This window comes from Equus caballus, chromosome 25, assembly GCF_041296265.1.
Source record: "Equus caballus isolate H_3958 breed thoroughbred chromosome 25, TB-T2T, whole genome shotgun sequence".
In the NCBI taxonomy this organism is placed as follows: domain Eukaryota; kingdom Metazoa; phylum Chordata; class Mammalia; order Perissodactyla; family Equidae; genus Equus; species Equus caballus.
In genome coordinates this window covers 39619748-39630305 of record NC_091708.1, presented here as the reverse complement: position 1 = coordinate 39630305, position 10558 = coordinate 39619748, and positions in this window count along the sequence as shown.

The window sequence follows — 10558 nt, the reverse complement described above, 5'->3', positions numbered from 1 at the left end:
GCCAAAGTGGAGTATGCAAACTTAACCACTGTGCCACTGGGCCGGCCCCGGCAGTGTTTATTTTTGATGGTACATAAATAATGGTGCATGTTACAGTTGGTGATGCCATAGATTCATTGAAGTATGGCATTATTTTGATAAAATAATTATTTTTAGAGAAAAAAATAAGCTAATTGGAACAGCTGCTGTTTATTGAACTCCTACTGTGGGTCAAGAATTGGGTTTCCTGCCTATGTTCAAATTTAGTATTCTAAACAACCTTGGATTATGATTTAAAATTTTGAGCCAAGGAAACTGGGGCTAAGAGAGGTTAAGTGACTTCCTTAATGTCACCCAGCCAGTGAGTGATAGACATGAGTCAAAAACTAGGGGCTGTCTGACTCCTGAGTACGTTACCTCTGTTTTAACCAGATTGAAAGAGCTCTATCTATGGTCCCTTCTGTTGTAAGGCCCAGAGAGAGACAGGGGTTTGCCCAAAATCACACAGCAAGACTAAGGCTGAGTTGAGCCTAGACGTGGGCCTTTAGCACCTAGTCCAATGTCGTTCCCTTGAAGCTGGTCTCTCCCTTCCTACCGCACCGCAGTGCTCAGGACACCACTGAGAACTCAGATTGCAGTGTCTAAATGCAGGCAACACTTATGGGACCCAGGCAGAGCCCTGGGAGGCAGGCTCTGGGAGGGCAGGGCAGGGCTTGACCTGGGAGGGGAGCAGCAACCTGTGTCATGTGACCACAGCTGTGGCGCCTGGATCAGCAGTCAGGCCAGGCTGGTCTCAGGACAGGACAAGCCCACAGGAGGAGCCTGGGGCAGCAGTGGGGAGGGAAATTGTGGAGGAGACCAGAGGTTTGTCTGGAAGCTGTGCTTGCACAGCAATCTCAGTCTTTTTATGTAATGGTGTGCTTGTTTGGGGCGGCGGGGGCACAGGGCTGCAGGTGGTTATTATGGTGGGGAGGGGATAAAGCTCTCCAAGCTAGTCCATTGGCTTTGCCTCCTGTTTTGGCAAAGAATTGCTCCCACCTCCCAACCCTGCAAAGAGCCTTTATCACCATTTACTCAGCAGCCATCTCACCAGCTCTCTAACAGAGGCTCAGAGAAATCAAGCCACACGTCTGCGGTCACACAGGCAGGAACCTATCTGACTCCTAAGCCTGTGCTCTGACATTTGGAGGCTCTGCTTCTCCCACGATGTTTTCATGTATCTGATGGTACATGTCCATCTCAGGCACCAGCCCTGCTGGGGGAAACCCACATCCTGTTTCCGATTGTGCCTCAGAGATATGAATTCTTGATAATGGAGCATCACGAGTTAACCTCTTGCGTGAGGTTCTGCCTCTTCCCTCCTTCCTCTCTCCTCTGGCCCTGTTGCAGAGCCCCCGGCACCCCCAACCTGAGCATGGTCATGGCCTGCCTGTGGCTTTCGCAGCATGTCACCCCTTGTGTCTCGGAGCCTCAATTCCTCTTCTGTCAAATGGGAGGAAGAATAAAGCCGACCTCAGAGGGTTCTCAAGAGACTGGATGAGCCGATGTGTGTTCTGTGCCTGGCACTGCGCTGGTGGGAATCTGGGGGGAGGGTCCAGGAGTCAGGGGACATGGGTGTGACCCCTGGTTCTGTCCCTGACCAGCTGTGCAGCCTGAGGCAAGTCTCTGCCTCTCTGAGCCTCGGTTTCCTCCTCTATATGATGGGGGTCATTTACCCAAAGCAGATCCAGGCTTCAGTCTGATGTTACCGTGGTTCACAGTCCTATTCACTGCTCAGCCACCTTGGCTCTCTTCTCCCATCGAAAGAGCCCAGTTAGAAAACTCACACCAAGATTCTCCTGTTCCCAAGGGTGCTAAGAATCCTGGTGGGACTGAGCCGAGAGCCCCCGTGATCATTGAATGCCTCATCTGCACAGTGGGCACCATGACTGTCTCTGCCCCCCTGCAGTGTGGTGAGAAGGCGGTGAGTTCCTTGCCGGGGGGATTCATCCAACAAGAAAGCCCCCCTTCCACGGGTGTGCAAAGTGGGGGAGGGAGGCCGTTCCCTGCATCAGGATTTGGGACGGAGGAAAGAGGACATCCCTGTGGCCCATCGGCAGGCGTCTGCGGTGGCAGCCTCTGAGAGAGCCCGGATGCTCCTCAAGGCCTGGGGTTCAGCCTTGGGGAGACCCTCCCACGTGTACCAGAGTTGGTCTGAGTGACCAGTGGCAGAGTGGCCTGCCGTGGTGGTATGTCACTGCTGAGATTAGTCATCAAAGACTGTGGCTTCCATGGTGGCTCTCTCCTTACTCACCCTGGGGGAGGCAGCTGTCACATCACAGGGATGCTCAGCTACCCGCAGAGAGGCCCATGAAAGTGGGATCTCCAGCCACAGGCAGCAAGGAGCTCAGACCTGTAACAATCACAGGAGAGAGGCCGGAATGGATTCTCCAGCCCCTTCGGAGGACGGGTGCCCTGGCCGACAGCTTGATGGCAACCTCAGGAGAGAAGCCGGAGCCAGAACCACCCAGCTGAGCCACTCCCAGATTCCTGACCTTCAGAATCTCTCAGATGATAAATGTGTGTTGTTCTAAGGTGCTAAGTTTTGGAGTAATGTATTACCCAGCAGTAAATGACTAATACAGGGCCGTGTGAACTACATTTAGTATGCCAGTGCCAGACCAATGTTAAAAAGAAAGAGGTAGGTCCCTGTGCCCAAGCATGGAAAGATACCCAAGGGATGGTGCTAAGTGAAAGGAAATCTTGGGGAAGAATATGTATCTCATGATGCTTTTGGTATAAAAATATGCTGTCATTGCACAGTAAAAAAAACCTGTAAGAATATATCCAATCTATTAATAGAGATTCTCTCTCATTGCTGAAGCAGGAAAGGAGCGCAGGGACCTCCATTCATTTCTGTGATGTTTGAACTTTTTATGATGTATGTGTCTTAATTTGGTAAAACTGGTGGCAAAAAACAATAATTTTTAAAAGGTTTGCCTGGTAGAAAAACATAATAAACTGGCTCCAATAACCGATAAACCTTGAAATCTCAGTGTTTAACAGATTACGAGTTAATTTCTCAGTCTTGTAAAGTCCAGTCAGCAGGGAGGGGTGGGTGGGAAGGGCTTTGCTCCACAGAGCTGACCCTCCAGGGATCTGGCTGACGGGGGCTCTGCTGTTGTCACATGTGTCTTCCCAGGCAGCCTTGGGCGTAGACATCCAGCTGGCAGATGGGGGACTCGGAGGGGTAGAGGGTGAAGTGGGAGATTTTCATGGGTCAGGTGTGGAAATGACACCCAGTCACTTCTGCCCACAATTTATTTGGCCAGAACTCGGTCACCCTCTGGCATGGCTCCTGCTCCATGATCTCTGGGCCATCTGTCCCTTGGCCCCTTTGAGTTGACTGTCCATTCTCATCGCCCCTCTCTTCTCCCAGAATCTCAGCCACAGGAATATTAGGGCAAGGCCTCCTGGGGCTCCCAGATGCTGCTGGACACCCAGAGGACGGAAGAGCTGATGCCGCACATGCTAGAAGCGTTAACTCTCCGCGGAGGGAGGCCCAGCCTATTCCGTGTGGTCAGTCAAGAACACAGCCGTGGCGTCCCCTCCTGCCTCCGCCTCCCGGGGACAGGACCCATCACCTAGGGTGGGGCTGTTTGAAGAGGAACCCGGGGTCATGGAGCCCTAAGAACTGTTTGCACACTGCCGTGAACATCCGCGTGTACCCGCAGGCCGGCAGCGCCAGACTTGCCAAGGTCGAGGAGCGTGCTGGCTCCTGCTCCCTGTGCCCTGCCGCACGCCAGGCACCGTGCTGAGGGCCCGCCCCACGGGAGTGTGCGGGACCCTCCCAGCTACTCTCTGAGGAGGCCCCAGATGGGGAAACTGAGGCTCAGAGAGGTGACATCACTCACCCAGAGCCACACAGTTCCTAAGGGTTAAGGCTGGGAAGAGAGTGCAAGTAGGTCTGCCTGACTGCAGAGTCAGCCTTCCTAATCCTTACTCCACGTCATTCATTCATCCCTTCCTTCATTCAGCAAGTGTTGATTGACCCCTACTGTGTGCCAGGCTCTGTGCTGAGGGTCGAGTAGTGAGCAAAACCCCAAACCGACCAAGTCCTTTCCCTCATACAGCTTAGGTTCAGGGGTGGGGGAGACAGAGAGTAATAATAATAATGGTAACGGAAAACATATACATATATGCAGGGCCCTCACAGCATGCCAGGCACTTGATATATTCTTTAAAGGCGGCACCCTCCCCCCCCAATCCTATGACACAGAGTATTGTTATTATGCCTACCTCCCAGAGGAGGAGGCTGAGACTCAGAGAGGCTACGTAACCTGTTCGAGGGCAGAGCTGGGATATGGTAGAGGCAGGTTCTGAACCAGAGTCCAGGGCTCTCAACCACCATGCTCAACAAAACAAAACAAAAAGAGCACACATGTAAATAAACAAGATAATTTCAGGGAGTGATCAGTGCTACAAAGAAAATAAAGTAGGGAGACATGGTCGAGAGCACCAGGGGACATAGAGGGTAGAGGCGTGGATGATCAGAGTTAGTCTCTCCCAGTGGGTGACATTTGAACTGAGGTTTAAATGATAAAGAGCTGGCAGCCACAGGAAGGTGTGAAGAAAGACATACTGGGCAGAAACACGGCATGAGCAAATGTCCTGAGGCAGGTGTAGGCAGGGACAGGGAGGCCAGTGTGATCAGGGGTCTAGAAAACAAGGGAGAGGGGAAACATGGAAAGTGAGCTCAGAAAGTGGGTGGGGGGCACCCTGAGGGCTTTGCAGGCCACAGTAAGGATTTTGGATTCTATTTGAAGAAGAGTGAGATACTATTGGAGGATTGAAACAGGGGAGTGATATTTTCAAACTGTGGTCCCTGAAGATTTTCAAGTTTTGAGTTTTTATTTCAATAATCTAGTAAAATTGCCAGCCTCCATACTGGACCATGGGGAGGCTGGAGCCTGGCCTGCCTTAGCATGTCTGCTTGTGTCTGAGCCAAGTAGGGCTGTGTCAAGGGACCCGGCCAGTGAGAAATTAACAGAGAAGAGAGAGGAACTGGATTGGTTATCTATTGCTGCGTACGATATACTCTCCAAAACTCAGCACCTTAAAACAACAGACATTTACTACCCCACTGTTTCTGTGGGTCAGGAGTCTTTGGCTCAAGGTCTCTCCCAGAACTGTAATCATCGTATTGGCAGAGGCCCCATCTCAAGGCTCAAATGGGGGAGGATTGGCTTCCAATCTCACTTACCTGATTGCTGGCAGCGTTCAGTTCCTCGTGGCCCATTGGACCAAGGATCTCAGTTCCTCCACGGCTGTCGGCCAGAGGCCTTCCTCAGTCCCTTGCCACGTGGACCTCTCTACAGGGTGGCCCACAACACGGCAGGTGGCTTCATCCAAGCCAGCAAGTAAGAGAGCAAGAGAGGGCACGCAAGATAGAAGCCAGCATCATATTTGTAACCTAATCTCAGAAGTGACAGCTCATCACTTTTTTTCTTAATAAATGTTTAAATTTTGGAATAGTGTTGGATTTACCAAAAAATTGCAAGGACACTGTGGAGAGTTTCTCTCTACCTGCCTCAGCCAGTCTCCTCTAATGTTATCATGTTACTTCACCACGGAATATTTGTCAAGAGAAACAACTTGGGCACCTAAACTAAACTTCAGTCTTTATTCAGATTTCACTTATTGCTACACTAACGTCCTTTATCTGTTCCAGGATCCAATCGAGGATCCCACATTGCATTTGTCATGTCTCCTTGACATCTTCTGGTCTCTGACAGCTTCTCAGTTTTTTCTTGCTTTTCATGACCTTGAGTTTTGAGGAGTACTGGCCACATGTTTTGTAGAATATCCCTCAATTTGGATTTGTCTTTGTTTTCCTCAGGATTATACTGGGGTTATGAATTTGGGGGTAGGATATGTTAACCTGAAAAACCTCAAAATGAGTTTATTCGGGAATAGCCAAATAGAATTGCAGTTCAGGAAGTGCATGCTATGGCAAGTCATAGGCAAATCCAACAAAGGAGAGGAGCTGCTTTTAGAGTAAAAGGGGGTGTAGGGAGGGGTTGTTCTGAAAGAAGGTCCATTGGGGAAGTAACAGGTCAAGGAGGCAATGGCTTCTCATTGGCTGAGCTGTGGCATTTCTCATTGGCTGAGCTGTGCTATTTCTCATTGGCTGGGGTGTTGCTGGGTGGGAAGAGAAATCCTCCTTCAGTAGTAAAATAGTTTTACTTCCTCTCCAAGACAAGGGTCTCCATCTCTTCCAGTTTAGTGTAACTGATGAGGTGTGATAGCGCATGAGAGCTCCCCCTACAGGGCTTCCTGACTCCAATTTAGTTAAGGTTTCTTTAATTTCCACAGACACCACAGAAGTGGATGAAGTGCCCTCCTCGTTACATTATATTAGGGGGCGCATGATACCCATGTGACGTCACCTATGAGATTAGCCTTCATCTCTTGGTTAAGGTGGTGTCTGATAGGTTTCCCCACCATAAGATTACGATTTTTTCCTTTACCATATTGTATTCTTTGGGAGTTGGTCACGTCAAGCCCACACTCAAGGAGCAGTGAATTGAACTCCACCTGCTGGGAAGAGTATCGTAAATTATTTGGAGTTCTTCTATAAGGACGATTTGTCCCTAATCTCCCATTTATTTATTTATTCAGTCATATGCTTATATCAGTATGGATTCAAGTATATTTATTTTATACTTTGAGTTGTAATCCAATATTACGTTACTTACTTTATTATTCAAATTGTTTCAGCTGTGGCTATCACGTGCTTTCAGGTTGGCGCCTGTGTCCCTTTGAGATGCCCTCGTGCCCTTGTTTTTTGAGCATTTCCCTGCTTTCTGCGCTACAAGATGCTGCAGGCTCATCTTACGTTTTCCCTGTCTTAGCCTTAGCATCAGCCATTTCTTGAAGGAGCCCTCATTGCTTTCATTGGACAATGGAATTGAGAAACCAAGATCTGGGCACTAGGTCCTAGTAGCCTGTTGCCACTAGGGTGTCACTTGGGCCCTCTCTGCCATCCCATGATATTTTCTGCATCTACTCATTAAAAGCCGGTCCCCAGACCCAGCCCACTCTCAGGGAGAGGGGCTCACACAGAGGCGTGAATACAGGATGTGGGGATCACTAGGGGTCATCTTAAAAGCTGCTTACCGCATGACTTAAACCAAACCGGGGCAGTTATCAGGAACAACCCTCATGTGCATCAGCAGGGGACAGGCAGGAACAGGAGGCAATGGTAAACAGGAATGAGGAAGCCCTTCCCCTCCTGATGTGTGACGATCTCCAAGATCCTCTGTTAAGTGCAATTAGCATGGAGCAGAGCCACGGATATGGTATAAGACTTTTCTTTTTTCAATGAGAGAAAAAACAGGATATATTATTTGTATTGCATAAACTACCTTTGGAAAGACACACAAGAAGCCCATAAGACTGACTTCTCAGGGGGACGGATGGGAACTGCATCTGTCATCTATCTATCTGTATCTATCTATGTACGTATAATTTAAAAAATTTTGGAACAATGTGAACTGTTATCCTTTCCAAAAATTAAATTAAAAATTTAAAAAGTTACTGCTATGCCAAGTCATGGACAAAAGTTGACAATTTCCCTGTGGTTTGGAAAAAGAAATATAGTAGACAGGCCAGGGCCCCTGAGAGACTCATGGGCTGAACTCAACGTGATGCCGGGGCAACCTGGTTCCCGCAAAACATCATCGTCTGTCACGTTCAATTTGTGCGGTAGTTTGAATGCTGTTCCTGTAGTTCGCTTTGTGCTTAATCTGTAGCTGTATGGTATAGCGGCCAAGAATACAGGACTCAGGAGCCTGACTGTGTGTCTCCAAATCTCGGCTCCACCACTTCCCAGCCGAGTGACCATGGGCAAATGACTCATCTCTCTGAGCCTCAGTTTCCTCTTCTGTAAAATGGGGACAATAAACATCCCTACCTCATAGGTGGTGGAAAGGATTCAATGAGTTAATACATGTCAGGAGCACAGAGCAGGTGCTCAATAAATGTGAGCTGGTATGGTTTAGGGGACAGAGTATTGAAATAATCTATGTCACTTCTTGGGCTCTGAGAGATTTTTCCCTTTTCAATGAGTGTGTATGTTATTGGAGCTGGAGGAACTTTGGGCGCCCATGCCTAGCCCAGTGCTGTTCACACATGGACCGGCATTGTCTGCCCTCTCCCTGCCTCCCTCCCCTCTCCCGAGCCAGACTGAGATACTGAGATGTGAGCTCTGCAGGGCAGGGAGATCCGTTCACCCTGGTGTCCCTGCTGTCCAGCCTGGTGCCTGGCACAAACTAGCATTCAGTAAGTATTTGGTGAATAAATGAATGCAAGCCGGCATGAATGAATGGAAAATCTGGCAGTGTACATGTGACTATGGTACTGAACCTCCCCTCGGGTGATCAGGGAGGGCTTCCAGGAGGAAGTGTGTGTGGGGTCGTGGCAAGGGGGGTGTTCTAGGCAGAAAGGACAGCATGTACAAAGGTTTGGAGACCAGAGAGCATTCTATTCCTTCGGGGACCTGAAAGCAGATTAATCTGGATGGAAGTCAGAGGGTGAGGTTGGGAGGTGAGCAAGGCTCAGATCACTCACTGTCAGGAGGAGGTGAGACTTTGCCCTGAGCAGGAGAGGAGACAGGGCCCAGGATGGGGCATCAGTGGCCAGACAGGAGAAAAGGAGCCCTGGCTGAGTTGGTGGCCCCTGGGCCGCATACTACTGTGTTGGCCTTGAGCAAGTTGCTTCCTCTTTCTGAGTCTCGGTTCTTTCATCTGTGAAATGGGCACTGGGTTGTTAAAAGAGCGGACACCAGACTGGACCACAGTGTGAGCTCCAGTAGCCTGCTAGTGGGCCAGGAGACTGTCTGCCAGTTGGCAGGACAATCTGGCAGAATGTATTACCTAAACTTCAACTGAGCAGTTCCTTTGCTTAGAATTTATCCTGACAGAGTAATTTAGCACTTGTAAGAAGATTTGGCCCAGAGCTGGTTCATCAGAATATGGCCTGAGGGGGTCGGCTCCGTGGACGAGTGGTTAAGTTCCCACGCTCCGCTTTGGCGGTCCAGGGTTTCACTGGTTCGGATCCTGGGCCCGGACATGGCACCACTCGTCAGGCCACACTGAGGCGGCATCCCACATGCCACAGCTAGAAGGACCCACGACTAAAATATACAACTGTGTACTGGGGGAGTTTGGGGAGAAAAATCAGAAAGAAAAAATAAATAAATAAAAAGAAGATTGGCAATGCTTGTTAGCTCAGGTGCCAATTTTTAAAATAAAAAAAAAAAAAAGAATATGGCCTGAAATGGCAAGACAGTTTGAAACAGACAAAATGTCCAGCATTATGGGAATGAAGGCTGCATATCAAAGTTGTGCTGAAAATTTTTATCTAATGGCATGCAAAGGTTTCCACAGTATATTTAAAAAATTTTTGTTGCAAATTTAATACAGTCATGGGCCACATAACGATGTTCTAGTCAATAACAGACCGCATATACGGCTGTGGTCCCATCAGATTAGCACCAGGTAGCCTAGGTGTGTTGTCGGCTAGGTTTGTGTAAGTACACTCTGTGATGTTCGCACAATGACGAAATTGCCTAAGGAAGCATTTCTCAGAACGTATCCCTGTCGTTAAGCAACACGTGACTGTACATCTCGCTTTTAAAATATTCCAACCCTAAAGAAAAGTATAAAGTTCAAAGCTGAAAGTCCTGTTTTACCTACTTATTTCTACTCTTGAAAGTTAACCACCTTTAGCAGTTTGTTAAATAATCTTTCAGACTTAAATCAATGTGTATTCAAACATATAAACATATATATGATATATGTGTATCATACATGTATGTAATATGATATTTTAAGAAAGTACATAGTTTCTTAATATAATATTATCTTATTATGTATACTGTGCTAGATTGTTACTGTAACAGCCTCCGATGCATCTTGCCTCCCCACATCCGCGCCCTGGTGTAGGACCCTCTCGTGTTGAATTTGGGCCTGGCCATGTGACTCGCCTTGGCCAAGGGGACATTAGCAAGTACCATGCAAGCAGAGGCTCCATAAGGGCTTGCATGTTGAGGCTTGGCCTCTTAAAATTCGCACTCTTGGGATCCAGCTGCCATGCTGTAAGGAAGCTCAGGCTGGACCACAGAATGAGCAGAGGCCACGTGGAGAGAGGCTGTGGAGGATGAGAGCCCACCTTGGAAGTTCCAGCCAAGCTCCCAGGTGAATGCCACCACATGAGTGAGCACTGCTGATGCCTCGTGGAGCCAAAGAACTTGCCAGTTTTGGGTGGTATGTTACTTAGCAATAGATAATAGAAACGTAGATTGTTTTGCAACTTTTAAAAAAATCTTAACAATACATACACGTATCATGAACATCCTATGTCAGTTCATATCAATCCGTTCATTCTTTTTAACGGTTGCATAGTTTTCCATAGGATCAAGGAAGCATAATTTAATTATCTGTCTCCTACTGATGGACATTATTAGGTGGCTTTTTGATTCTTTGCCATGACAAACAGTGCTATCTCCTTGTGTGAATGTCATTGCCAACTGACATGA